At 46.8% G+C, this 14821-nt stretch overlaps 1 pseudogene; it reads left to right on the forward strand.

Moving 5' to 3' along the window:
• Nucleotides 1–14821, forward strand: part of LOC141203879 (UDP-glucuronic acid decarboxylase 1-like) — a 1228705-nt pseudogene that overhangs the window by 1200956 nt on the left and 12928 nt on the right.

Consider the following 14821-nt stretch of genomic DNA (forward strand, 5'->3'; position numbering starts at 1 on the left):
TATTGAAACATTTGGGGGAGAGGGTTGTTTTGTTTTTTTCAGGGACCACATCATATTTGAAGTGACTTTGGGAGGCATATATGATAGAAAATACACAAGTGACTCCATTTTAAAAACTGCACCCCTCAAGGTGTTCAATGCCTCATTCAAGAAGTTTATTAACCTTTAGGTGCTTCACAAGAATTAAAGAAATGTGGAAGGAAAAAAATTTACATTTTCCCACAAAAATGTTCATTTAGCCCCAAATTTTGTGGTGAAAACTGTTTTGGGAGCGGGGCTTGGTTAGGAAGGAGCGCCAATTTGACTTTTGGAACGCAAAATTGGCTGGAATAGATGGCGGACGCCATGTCGCATTTGCATAGCTGCTGATGTGTCTAAACAGTGGAAACCCCCCATAAGTGACCCCAAGTTGGTAACTACACCCCTCAAGGATTTTATCTAGATGTGTAGTGAGAACCTTAATCCCGTTGGTACTTCACCAAATTTTATAACGCTGAGCCATGAAAATGAAAATATACATTTTTCCCACAAAAATGTTCCTTCAGCCCCAATTTTTTAATTTTCACAAGGGTAACAGGAGAAAATGGACAGTTCAGTCTGTTGTGAAATCTTGTCCTGAGTACACCAAAACCCCAAATGTGGTGGAAAACTACTGTTTGGGAAGGGAAGGAGCCCTAATTGAATTCTGTTTTTTTGGCTGGAACAGATTGCAAATGCCATGTCACATTTGACGACCCCTTGACATGCCAAAACAGCAGAAACCCCCCACAAGTGACTTCATTTTGGAAACTACCCCTCTTGAGGAAGGAGCACCATATTGTAGTGAACATTTAGCTGGAATGGTTTGAGGGTGCCATGTCACATTGGCAGAGCCCCCAAGGTGCCAGAACAACAAACCCCCCTCCCCCCATAATAGACCTCATTTTACAAGCTATACCTCTCAATTAATTCATCTAGGCATGCATCAATCATATTGACACCACAGGTGTGTCACAGAACCTTATACCATTGGGCAGTAAAGAAAATATAATTACTTTTTTACCACAAAAATTTTGTTTTAGCTCCAGATTTTACATTTTCACATGGGGAAATTGGTAAAAATGGCACCAAAATTTGTCACACAATTTCTGCTGAATTTGGGCAATACCCCATATGTGGTTTAGCCATATGACGAGACGCTGGAGGGAAGGAGCGCTATTTGACTCTTGGAGAACAAAATATTGTATAATAGTTTGCAGACTCCATATACAGAAGTCCCTATGTGCCAGAAGAGCAGAATCCCCCTCAAATGACCCCATTGTGGAAATTACACCCCTCTGGGAATTTATCTACAGGTGAAGTCACGAATTTGACTCCATGAATGTTTGCCAGAAACGAGCAACAGTGTATGTTGCTGAGTGAAATTTGCCATCGTAGTGCCCAGTACGTTGCAGTACCCACACATTGTGCCCAGCTCAGGCTTCTGGAGACATGTACCCTGTAAATTAAGCGGGCTCCCATCGCTACAGAAATGCCAAATGTGAATGCTAACTACAGTTTAGGCATACTGTGGGGCTGAGAAAGGAGGGGGCAGCATGAGGATTTGGGAGTACAGAATTTGCTGGATTTCTTTTGAGGGGTGGAGAGAGCCATAGCACTTTTCCAGAGCCTTTGTGCTACTAGTAACGTGAAAGCTCCCTATGTTTCCATTAACAGATGACTACCTGAGTGGAGACTTGCTTTTTTTTTGGATTGAGTTGAAGCTTTTGTTGGGAACATTTTACATAATATTTGGGATCACATTTATTCTGTGCACTTGCATCGGGGTCTCCATTTAAATCTCCGAATGACGTGATTCTGATGAAATCCCCGACTGATCCGTTCACTATAAAGAGGCAGCAGAGTTACTCTGTACTCCGTCTGGCCTCTGTTCAGCGGTGTCCTTTTCAGAAGTGCACAAAACTGTGTGGTTGGCCACGCTTATGTGTATGCGCTTAAAAAAACTGGCACTGCTGGATCATAGGCCAGAGTGCCTCCATCTGCCTCACTATAGGGAATCTTCCGTGGGGGTTTTCATCTAAATCACGTATTTCAGATATTCACACAGAAATCCTGGTGTAAGTGCTCAGTGCAGTGTGAAGGATATATGTGAGCTGAGCCTTACTGCGATCTTTGGGAGGCAAAATGAACAAATCAACAGCAGGTGAAGAATTGGTTGTATCTATTTTTTATGCCATTCCTCGTGTGATATAATTGATTAGACGACTTTATTCTTCTGGTCGGTGCAATTGCAGCGATACAAGATTTATATATTTTTGTTTTGTTTGGGTGCCGTCTCACTCTAAAAGACTTTAGTTTTAGCAAAAAAAAAAAAGTTTTTGCATCACCATATTTTGAAAGCTATAATTTTTCCATATTTCGGCCGACAGTCATGTGAGGGCTTGTTTTTTGCGGGACGAGTTGACGTTTTCATTAATACCATTTTCGGTACAACATTTTTTGATCGTTTTTCTATTCCAATTTTTGGGAGGCAGAATAAACAAAAACCAGTGATACAGAAATTTGTTTCTTGGGATTTTTTTTTTTTGCCATTCACGGTGTGGTGAGTGATCAGATAACTTTATTCTTCGGGTCAGTACGATTACAGCGATACAACATTTTCTTTTTCTTTTTTTCCAGTGTTTACACAAACTATTTTATAGAAAGAATTGTTTTTTGCATCTCTGTATTCTGAAAGCTATAGCTTTTTTATTTTTGCGTTGCTGGAGCTGTATGGCGGCTTGTGTTTTGCGGGACAAGATGAATTTTTATTTACCTTCGACTTTTTGATTGCGTTTTGTTCAGCGGCATTGTGCAGATCTGAGCAGAGGGAGCTCTCTGCTTTGCCGATCGATGTCGCTGTCACTATTGAAAGCAGCATTAGAGGGGTTAAACGCCCTTGATCGGTGCTAGCACCAATCGTGGGCGTTGCCGCAGGGTGTAGGCTCTCATACAGAGCTGACGCCCGCGTTTGACCGCGCCGGCCATCGGTATGAGCCCATGCAATCGTCCTGCCGTACACCGCACTTTGTCGGAACGCACCTCCTGCAGCGCCGTATATGTACGGCCAGTGTCATGAAGGGGTTAAAGCGTAACTGACATTTTAATTTTGTTTCATAAATCAATAGTGCACATGAAAATAAACAACTTTGTAATAAGTATTATCAGAGAAATCTGCTTCTTTCTCTGCCAAAATTGATCAGTCCTTATCAAAATTCTCAATTCTGAGGTAAAATGTGTCTTGAGTGAGGGCGAGTGTTCCATTCCTGAGAGAAGATGGCAGGTGCTGCTGCTAAGCTTCTATGGAAATACAGCTCCTCCTTCCTCCTCTCCTTCTATCTCTAGCTCCTCCTTTCTACATTCAGAATTTTGGTAGACTTAACAATTTTGGCGGAGCAAGAAGCAAATCTCTCTGATAAGAAATATTACAAAGATGCTTATTCTTACGTGTACTATTGATTCTTGGTATAAAGTGTAACCGTTTTTTAATTCCTGAGTCAGTCATAACATAGCCACATGTGGTGCTGAACAGGAGACCGGCAACATCAAAAATAGGAAGAGAGAAGAACTGTGGCCCTCACCCCATGGCTTCAAAATGATTCCTAGATTCCATCCGGGCGGAGGAGACAGGAAAGAGCGGCGGCTGTTTCACGCTCCATGCGCTAAATTCAGCCTGCATGAAGTGCTTGGCATTGTGATACGGACGTCGCTCTATTTTCTGTCTCCTCCGCCCGGATGTAATAAAGTAATAACTTTTTAGTCACGGGGTGAGTGACATAGTTTTGTGTTGTTTTTTTTTTTCTCTTCCTATTTTTGAGAAACTATTTTTCCGACGTTTTCTGATCCAAAATCGCCAGGAAGATTATATAAACACGCCCCAGGGATTAGTTAAGACCAATCTTGCCAGAAATCTCCAGGTAATTTTATGCTGCTAAATTTTAGTTTGTTACATGTGAGTTATTGTACCCACTGAATCTGTAACAAATCCACTTTGTCTGAATGTCACGTTTATTTCTTGTATGATTCATTCAGTTGTCACTTGGTTCCTTCTGCTCTCCTTTTGTGGGATATGTAGAGGGTCCCGTTCATGTTTTTTGAGGTGACACCTGTTGGACCCATTTATTGATCTTTTTTTGTCTGAATGTAGCCTAAATAATGAATGACCAAAACTCTTCTTTCCTGCCGTCTGCTTTACTTGTGAGACCTTGCTGTGTTTGGTCTTTCTTTCCTGAAGGCTGCATTCAGACTACTGTATAAATCAGACCAAGATCAGACAGAAATGCATGGACTGGCCGGAGGATCTCCTGACCCAGGCGTGACCGCTTCATAGAAATATATGGGAGACCAGCTGGCCACTCCATGCATTGCAGTCTGATTTATACGGTCGTCTCACTGCCTTCTAAGGGTTAGTTAGGCAGCTTATCTCTGATCTCACTCCTGGACCGATTAATTGGCATACGGTGCGACCCAAACACTTCCAACCTTCAGTGGCCAAAGGCCACAAAATTTAGTTTAACAAATCCTGTAGCCATTGGTCACTGCTGTTGGGAAGAGTTTTGTCCACACTTTTGTCTGATCTCACCCTTACTGCAGACTTGTAATAAAATTGATGACAGAGGCGGACTCCGTCATGCCTTGTGCACAGCCTGCAGTGCTGAATATAACCAGCCTAGGCCACATTATGACAATACAATATACTTGTATTAGTTATAGGACTTGTCTGCTCCTCTGATGAAAGGCTGCAGTCATTCTATGTGATAGCGCACGCTGTAAGATTTCAGAAGTCTGCAATCTCGATTCTCTGGTGTCGCTGGCGAGAGCGGGCAGTCACATAACTAAAAGTATAAGTTTTGCATACATGCAGTCATATGCTAGTAAAAGCTGCTCGGCCCCAATACATGTTAATTGAGCGAGGCCGAGCACGTCTTGTCAGAATGTGGCCGGAAGTATGCAAATCGCTTACTTACGGTCACATTACTGCCTGCTGTCACTGACCACACCAGTAGAATCTTGACAGCGTGTGGTACACTCACCGATAAGATTCAGAGGTCTGGTCTGAGGTCACATAGAGGACTGCCGACTTTCATGAGAAGACCGGACAACCACTTAACGAAAGACAAAACCAAGAGACCTTAGTTCCAAAGCGTAGTAGCTAATGGCAGATTTTAAGAAACCTTAACAATGTACTGGTTCTTCTCTCTACTAGTGACCTGGTTAATGGGCTTGTGGGTTTAATGAACAGCAATGTCAGCAGTCCGGTGAATCTGGTAAGTTTCCTTTTCTGGGTTTATATTTACATTCTGCTGTAATACTTCATCACTTAAAGTATATATGCGGAAGTCACACAAAATAACAGTGACCACATTTTCTGAACATTATAAAATACTATTTATGGGGCTGCTTGTTTTGTTTTTATGACAGGTTTCTGGCAAAATCATTCTGATTTTAATCCCAGGTTCACGTCAGTCTTTCCTTCCTTTTACTCCTGGATGTTGCTTTAAAAAAAATTGCATTTGTAATTCCAACCTTAAAAGTATAAAAGGGCAGGATGTGACTGGAACATATCTACTCTCTTATTAAATGTAATTCTGAGAAATATTTTTTGAAAAATGCTATCTCCAGGAAAAAAAAACATAAATAGCCAGCTACCAACAAAGTACAAAATACATTAGTTTGCAGTATTGCGATGTGCAGCAAAGCCTTCAATTGCGCTGAAAAGACGTGTGTAGTAATCTGAAGTCTCATAGGACTGTATGCAATCTTTTTAACTATTTCACAGTCACAGCCTTAGTAATGTCCATGACCTCAACATATAAACTGATGGTAACTTATTAAATAGGCTGTTATTGGGCTGTTGCACTGACAGACAGGGCCGGCGTCAGCACCCGGCGTACCCGGGCAAGTGCCGGGGCCCTGGAAAATCAGAGGGGCCCAGCCGCCCACTCACTGTCGGGGCCCGGGCCCACACACCCACCCACTCACTGTCGGGGCCGGGCCCACACACTGTCGGGGCCGGGCCCACACACCCACCCGCCCACTCACTGTCGGGGCCGGGCCCACACACCCACCCGCCCACTCACTGTCAGGGCCGGGCCCACACACACCCACCCGCCCACTCACTGTCGGGGCCCTGGCCGCTTCCTCGGCACCTGTTCAGGGACGCAGGCACTGCTTGATTGCCGGCACTTCCCCCAGACATGGCCGCGCGCTGTCCGGCTGTGTCTGCTAGTAATGACACGGCAGGGTCGACGGCACTGCACCTTTAATTGTGCTTGTGTGTCGCTCCTGCCGCGTCTTTACTAGCAGACACAGCCGCACAGCGCGCGGCCATGTCTGGGGGAGTGCCGGCAATCAAACACCATCGGAGCGGAGGTCCTGCACAGATGGGCGGGAGGGGCCCGGACCCGACCGCAAGTGGGCCCCTCTGATGTTCCAGGGCCATGAAGTCTGTGACACGCCGGGGGCCCTGCACTGCCCCATACCCGAGGAGCTGCTGGACAGGACACTGGACCGGGGACAGGTGAGTGAGGCTTCCCCAATCCCCATATTAAAAATATTAGTAATGGGTCTGTGTGAGTGCATGTATGTGAATGTCAGTGTATATGACTGTGTATATATATTTGTCTGTTTTATCTATGTGTATGTCTGTATGTGTACATATGTCTGCGTACCGTGTGTGCGCGCGCATATGTCTGCGTACCGTGTGTGCGCACGCATATGTCTGCGTACAGTGTGTGCGCGCGCATATGTCTGCGTACCATGTGTGCGCACGCATATGTCTGCGTACCGTGTGTGCGCACGCATATGTCTGCGTACCGTGTGTGCGCACGCATATGTCTGCGTACCGTGTGTGCGCACGCATATGTCTGCGTACAGTGTGTGCGCGCGCATATGTCTGCGTACCATGTGTGCGCACGCATATGTCTGCGTACCGTGTGTGCGCACGCATATGTCTGCGTACCGTGTGTGCGCACGCATATGTCTGCGTACCGTGTGTGCGCACGCATATGTCTGCGTACCGTGTGTGCGCACGCATATGTCTGCGTACCGTGTGTGCGTGCATATGTCTGCGTACCGTGTGCGCGCGCGCATATGTCTGCGTACCGTGTGTGCGCGCGCATATGTCTGCGTAACGTGTGTGCGCGCATGTCTGCGTACCGTGTGTGCGCACGCATATGTCTGCGTACCGTGTGTGCGCACGCATATGTCTGCGTACCGTGTGTGCGCACGCATATGTCTGCGTACCGTGTGTGCGCACGCATATGTCTGCGTACCGTGTGTGCGCACGCATATGTCTGCGTACCGTGTGTGCACGCATATGTCTGCGTACCGTTTGCACGCGCGCATATGTCTGCGTACCGTGTGTGCGCGCGCATATGTCTGCATACCGTGTGTGCGCGCGCATGTCTGCGTACCGTGTGTGCGCACGCATATGTCTGCGTACCGTGTGTGCGCGCGCATATGTCTGCGTACCGTGTGTGCGCGCGCATGTCTGCGTACCGTGTGTGCGTGTGCATATGTCTGCGTACCGTGTGTGCGTGCATATGTCTGCGTACCGTGTGTGCGTGTGCATATGTCTGCGTACCGTGTGTGCGCGCGCATATGTCTGCGTATGTGAAGGATGAGGGGGCAGGCTGGGCCATGTGTAATAAATAAATATATATATATATATATATATATATATATTTATTTCTCCGCCGTATCTGTGCATCATGAATCGTGTATGTGTTAAAAGGGCCCACTGAGACTCTTTCGCCCGGGGCCCAGAAAAACCTGGAGCCGGCCCTGCTGACAGACTTCATGTTTTTTATTTAAATTAAAGGTCCAAAACTCATCCCTCTTGGTTATTTGTGATCAGACATATTTTTTTGCAGATCACTGACTTAGGCCACAGCCCCATCAGTATTTGGTCAGTATTCTGTCAGTATTTTTTCTCTGGAGTGGGAGCCAAAACCAGGAGAGGAACAATCAGAGAAAAGGTATAATAGAAACAAGTCACCAACTCTGCATTTATCACCCACTCCTGGTTTTGGCTGCCACTCCTGAGAAAAAATACTGACCGAATACTGATAGTGGAGCCGTGGCCTTAAACTGACAGTGTCGCTGTTAGAAGCAACAGCATTCTGTCTGGATTGTGCCGAGTCATGCGCCATATATTTCAAAACTGCCCCCCATTAATTTAAAATGTGACATGTGCACTTTGTGAGATACAGTCACAGTTAAAAAATCCCCCCCCTCCTTTACATAAATGATTGCACAAGAAATGCAATAACTTAGTTGCTTCTGCCTAGCAAGCTTGCAGTCTGTAACTGCTGCTGACACCTATCTTTCTCTCCCCACTTTAATTTGATCAAATATATTGATTTGATTTATACTGCTCATTTGTTCATTCACTTTTAATTGTATTAATTGATAAAAATAAACTATTCACACTTCTGTTTTTTTTTCGTTAAAGCATTCTTGTTTTGCAGCATTCTTTCCTTACACAGTGCATTGCAAGTGGTTTAGGGTTGTGTCTAAACTTCACCCCTTTCCAATGCATCACAGCCACATTTGATCTATTAAGAATATCTGTAGTATAAATTGGACTTGCAATATGCAGCTTGTCAATTTATGCTGTGACTGATGTAGATTGACATGCCCTGAATGACTCTAAGGTCATGTGCGCACATTGAGTATTTGATTGCAGAAATTTCTGCAAGGTTTCTGCATCTCGTGGCAGCAAAAACATTGCGTTTTTGTGTTTGTTGTTTTTTTAAGAGTTTTTGTGCAGCAATGAATGCTTTTTGGAGCTAAATAGAGATATTTGAAAAAAGAAACGTGGGACATGGCTTTAACCCTTGGATTACCGTGGGGTGAGTATATTGGGTTAATTTAAATGATTAAAGAATGTGTCTGTTTTATTTCAAATAAACACACACTGAGAATAAAACACTTTAAGTCTTTACTTACAGGTTTAGTAATGAGGGTGTCTGGCTGACACCTCTTCCTTACTAAAGCGAGGGCTTGGTGTCAGCAACACCTAATCCTATTACCCCTTAATCCCATTACCCCTAATGCCACAGTTTTGTCAGTACATGCGGATCCACCACATGTAATGACATTTCAATCGGTCAAAATCTACAGCTACAGAAATTGACATGCTGCGGGTGAGTTTATGAAATAAAATGAATTAAATTAAAAAAATGCTGTGGGCTCCCGCGTCCTTTTTGTAACCAGCAGAGGGAAAGCCAACTACTGAGGGCTGATATTACTAGCCAGGGAAGGATCCATTAGCTGAAAATATTCCCTGGGTATTAACAACAGCCCACAGCTGTTTGATTAGCATTTACTGGCTAGATTACAGGAGTCCCCCTGAAAAGAATTGACACATATGGTCCCACTATAAAAACTAACCAGCAAAGGCTAAACAGACAGCTTTGAGATGATATTAATAGCCAGGGAAGGGGCCATGGATACTGGCCCCTCCAAAGCTAATAATATTGGCCCTTAGCTGTCCCAGAAATTGTGCATCCATAAGATGCACCAAATCTGTCTCTTAGCCTCGCTCTTCCCACTTGCCCTGGTGCGGTGGCAAGTGGGGTAATAGAGTTGGGGTTCATGTCAGCTTTGTATCGGCACCTGACATGAAGCCAAGCTTAGTAATGGAGAGGTGTCTAAAAGACACCCCCATTACTAACCCCATAGTAAAAGTTTTTAAATAAACACACGGCCTGAAAAAAATCCTTTATTTGAAATAAAAGTCCACACTGTTTTAATCATTTATTTAAGAATAAAAAACACAGTATACTCGCCTAACGCCTAATCTGCTGAAGCCATTGTCATCTGTTTTTCATTATTTTTTTTTTACAATCATATCTCTCACCTGTCCGCTGTGATGACATAATCCAGAGTGTCCCATGAAGATCTGGGTCAGTTCTAGAGCAGTCACATCAGCAATCACTGATGCACATGTTCTAAAGGATAGCAGGCTATACACTGATACAGGAGTGGAATCACTCCTGTGTTCGTGTATAGCGCTGAGCTGCCGGGACAGAGGTCACATGAGTTCATCAGCTGATGAGCTCCGGTGATCTTACTTACTGCACCACTGCTGTGTGAGAAAATTCTGTGTCGTAAGTAAGGTCACTGGAGCTCATCAGCTGATGAACTAATGTGACCTCTGTCCTGGCAGATCAGCGCTAAACACTGCCGGGAGCGATTACGCTCCTGTCAGTGTATAGAGTGCTGCCGGGTGATCCGATCGCCATGGGACACTCGAGATTACGGCGAATAGGTGAGTATAATATTATTTTAATATCAATTTTATTTTAACTTTTTTTTTTTTTTACTTTGAGCACAGGCGTCTGCTGATGAGACCACTTCTCCCATCAGCGGCGCCTGCTCTCTTGTAGGCTGATGGGAGGAGTAGTCTCTCATCAGCTGACGCATGTGACTCGCGGTCAATTCTTTGTGTGCTTTAGCCATCTTTTTGACCCATTGACTTAAATGGAGTCAATCAAATACACAGCAAATCCGCAAATATTTTTATACCTGCGTTTTTGCTGCAGATTTGACTGAATTCAACTCAATGGGTGAAAAAAGCGGCAAAAACCCACAAAGAATTGACATGCTGCAGATTTAAGTGCAATGCAAATCCTGCCAGGAAAATTCCTGATCATGTGCACAGCACTTCAGGATTGTCATTGCATTAGCGGCAGAAGAATTCACTAGCGTTTTGGCCCATTTCTGTGTGGGAAAAACACTGCAAAAATGCAGTGTGAACATAGCCTAAAGCCAGGGCAGCATGGAACCACATTGGTATGATAGGGAGGCAACACATTGAATTGAATGGCACGTGACTTGCTGAAGGGTAAAACTATTCTACAATATCATTATTTTGTACATGATTGTCCATTTCACCTGGAAAAGTAATTGGAGTTTAAAGAACCGTAAGCCAATCCTAAATTCATCTCCGCATTGAGGTTATTAATTACAATTTGCAATTAAAGCTGTAATCTGCTGTTGTCTTCTCCACAGGGAATCATAGAATCATAGAATGGTAGAGTTGGAAGGGACCTCCTGGGTCATCTGGTCCAACCCCCTGCTCAAAGCAGGATTCACTAGATCATCTCAGACAGATGTCTGTCCAGCCTCTGTTTGAAGACGTCCATTGAAGGGGAACTCACCACCTCTCGTGGCCGCCTGTTCCACTCATTGATCACCCTAACTGTCAAAAAGTTTTTTCTAATATCTAATCTGTGTCTCCTCCCATTTAATTTCATCCCATTGCTTCTAGTCTTTCCTTGTGCAAATGAGAATAAAGATGATCCTTCTGACGTACCCCTGGGCCTGTGTCGCACAGCGTTGCGCATGCAGGAGCTTACCCGGAGCCGGATCTGTTGAGGGTTGTAGTCTCGTGGCGGTGACCCGGTCCGTGCCCAGGGAGTCAGACTAAGTGGCGTTGTATTAGCGGTAGATGTTGGACGACTACGCCACCCGTTGAATGCAGCGAAGGAGCTGCCGCTGCAGGGCAGACCGCTGAGGCCGGTGGTAGGATTGTGCAGCGTGGTAGTATCACCCCCAACGGGAGGGGTATGGCCTCAGGGCAGCCGACGTGGATGATGGGGGTATCAGGAATCACTCAGAGACGATGCGGTGTAGTTCAGGGTCTTTACTGGTGATAAAGATAGACCCTCCCGGAGTACTGGCTAGCGATCGGGGCCTGGTCAGTCCTTGAGCAGATGGGATCTCCCCTGGCCAGGCGGAGTTGTAGGCCTCCCAAACTGACTGTACTCTTCTGGCTACCTTGCTAGAGGCGGGTATAAGTAGCCCACGTCCCTGAGTGTACCGTGTGGTGCTCACCCGTATGGCCGGTGACTCGGGGCCTTCTAGTGGCGTCCGCTCCACGACGGCGGTGCTGGTCCCACGCGTGTGACCGTGCCTTCGGGTTTCTTGGCCAGAGGACCTGAAATCCCCTGCCGGGCGGTTTCTGCAGCTGGGTAAAGATTAGTCCCCACAGCCTCGGACTCCGGTGATAGCTTCTCAGTCAGGGCGAGCTCTGCAGCTGCCAGCCCCTGACTCCTTATAGCACTGCTCCCACAGAGCTCCTGATGTTCTTCTCCTATATCTGCTGCTCTTCTCTGTCTCTACTTCTTCTCTACTCACTAACCCTGCCTCAGCCCTAGGTTTATATAGGGGAAGTTCTTCCCCTCCCAGGACTGGGCAGGAGGTGTGGCATGCATAGGATCCCTGACCAAGAGACCTCCCACCTGCTCTCAGACGTAATATCTCTATCACTGTGGCAACCAGACCCCTGGGGTGTCACATTCCCCCCTAGTGAACTTTAGTACTCCGGGACTAAACATATTTTTAGAAAAAACATAACAAGGTATAAACAATAATAATACAATAAGAAAAACACATAAAGATGGTTACGGCGTGTCCGCAACCGGGTGCAGTTTTGAAGAAAACAAAGGTGTCCATTTCACCAAAACAGGGAGACGTAACCAGGTAGGGGTCTGTCCTGCCCCGAGTCCTTATCAGTCTTTTAGTCCATCCTGGGTTACGCTCCAACTAATTGTACAAGGATTCCCGGTAAATCCACCAAGGACTCCTAAAAATAACTAGAAACACATAATTATTTACAAGCAACAAGAAAAACAGGTAACCATAAATAAAACAACTTATACACTTCAAATCCTCCATCGTGCGGGTAACTGGCCTCTAGTGGCCCTAGTGGACCTACGGAGCTGACTGTCTAGCCCCGAACTACAGGGTGTAGGAACTGTCAAGGGTAAACTGGGCAGCTGTCCACGGGCCCTTTGGCTCACTAGAGGCATGGCAGGTTCACTATAAGCAGAGGGTTGATCCTCCTGGTCTGCTGGTGTGGGGTCTTCTGCCTCCTGGACCGGCTGTTCTTCCAGCTCTAGCTGTTGCTCCGTAGGTGCTTGGGATGCTGGTTGGAGGAAGGTGAGTACGGGTACCACAACTGCGCCATTGACTTGAGTCCAAGACCGAGGGAAGTCTCCGAGCACAGTACTAACCATATCTTCCCTTTCCTCTACGGGTCGAGGGTCTTCTTGTTCCTCTTCAGGGTTCCGTAGCTGTTCGGGACACTTCTTCAGGTGATCCCGGGATACAATAGTTGTGGTTTCCCCTCCGTCTTTACTGATGGTACAGACCTTTGGGTTGTCGTGGCTTGAGGGCAGTACGATGTACGGGTCCTTCTCCCACTGGTCGTCCAACTTGTGGAGCCGCCTTTTCCTCTTCAAGACCTGCTCTCCGGGTACCAGGGGAACAGCGGGAGCACACTGGTTGTAAGTTTTCTCTTGTCTTTCCCTAGCTTGACAGAGACTTCGCTCCACGCTCTCCTGTACTTTCCGGTACTGCTGCTGCCTCTCTGTGTCCCAGTCTGCTTCTGGTAAAGTGTCCTCGGGTGTCAGGACTCCCATCTCCAGGTCAACAGGTAGCTTCCCAGGTCTTGCCCTCATCAGGTAAGCCGGGGTACAGTTGGTGGAACCTACCGGGATGTGGTTGTATAGGTCCACTAGGTCGGGCAGCCTCTCAGGCCACAGACTGCGTTCTTCCAGGGGCAATGTTTTCAGAAGATCTATCACCACCTGGTTCATTTTCTCACAAAGTCCATTAGTTTGCGGATGATAGGGTGTCGTCCTTATCTTCCGGCAGCCATACAGAGTGCAGAATTCTTGGAAGACCTCCGCTTCAAAGGCAGGTCCCTGGTCTGTCAACACTTGGTCCGGGTACCCGTGTGGACGGCAGAAATGCTGCTGGAAGGCTCTAGCTGCTGTTCGAGCTGTTAAGTCCTTGACGGGGACGACAACCAAGAACCGGGAGTAGTGATCCACGATGGTTAGTGCGTAGACGTAGCCACTTCTGCTTGGGGTCAGTTTTACATGATCCAAGGCTACCAGTTCCAACGGCTGCCGGGTGACGATGGACTGCAGGGGAGTCTTCTGGCTGGCACGGTCCTTCCTCCTCAGGTTGCACGGGCCACAGTCTCTGCACCACCTCTCGATGGTTCCCCTCATGCCTACCCAATGGAACCGCCCGCGCAGCAGGAACTCCAGCTTCTTCCATCCGAAGTGTCCAGCCCCGTCGTGGTATGCCTCCATCACCACGGCTGCGTCTCTCCGTGGCACCACTACTTGCCAGATTAGTTCATGCGTCCGGGAGTTAACCATTCGGCGGCACAACTTCCCCTTATAAAGGAACAGTCGACTCTTCTCAGCCCACAGTTGCTTGGCTTCCTCCGGAGCGTCTGGGTCAAGGTGAGCCTCTGGCCGAGTCAGCATCTCCTTCACCAGTCGGACGGCAGGGTCACTGTCTTGCGTTTCCGCCCAGTTGTAGTGAGGCAAGGGATTAAACGTAGCAGCTTGCTTACTCCTTACCCGGTGGGAATACTGGATAGTCCCATGACGGTGGAACGCGGGGAGTTCGACTTCTTCCAGTCCCTCTGGATCTTCTCCTACGTCCGGTAGGTTTGGCATCCTGGACAGGGCGTCCGCGTTGGTATTGGAGCGTCCTGCCCGGTATTTGATTGTGAACTCGTAGTTGGACAGACGGGCCATCCATCTCTGCTCTAGGGCACCGAGTCTTGCTGTGTCCAGGTGTGTCAACGGGTTGTTATCCGTGTACACGACGAACCGGGAAGAAGCGAGGTAGTGCTTAAAGCGTTCGGTGACTGCCCACACCACTGCCAGGAACTCTAGCTTAAATGAGCTGTAGTTCTCAGGGTTTCTTTCGGTGGGTCGCAGTTTTCGGCTGGCGTAAGCGATTACTCGCTCTTTCCCCTGCTGGATCT

This window comes from Phyllobates terribilis, unplaced genomic scaffold, assembly GCF_046119375.1.
Source record: "Phyllobates terribilis strain yellow unplaced genomic scaffold, ASM4611937v1 Scaffold_125__1_contigs__length_5108534, whole genome shotgun sequence".
NCBI lineage: Eukaryota > Metazoa > Chordata > Amphibia > Anura > Dendrobatidae > Phyllobates > Phyllobates terribilis.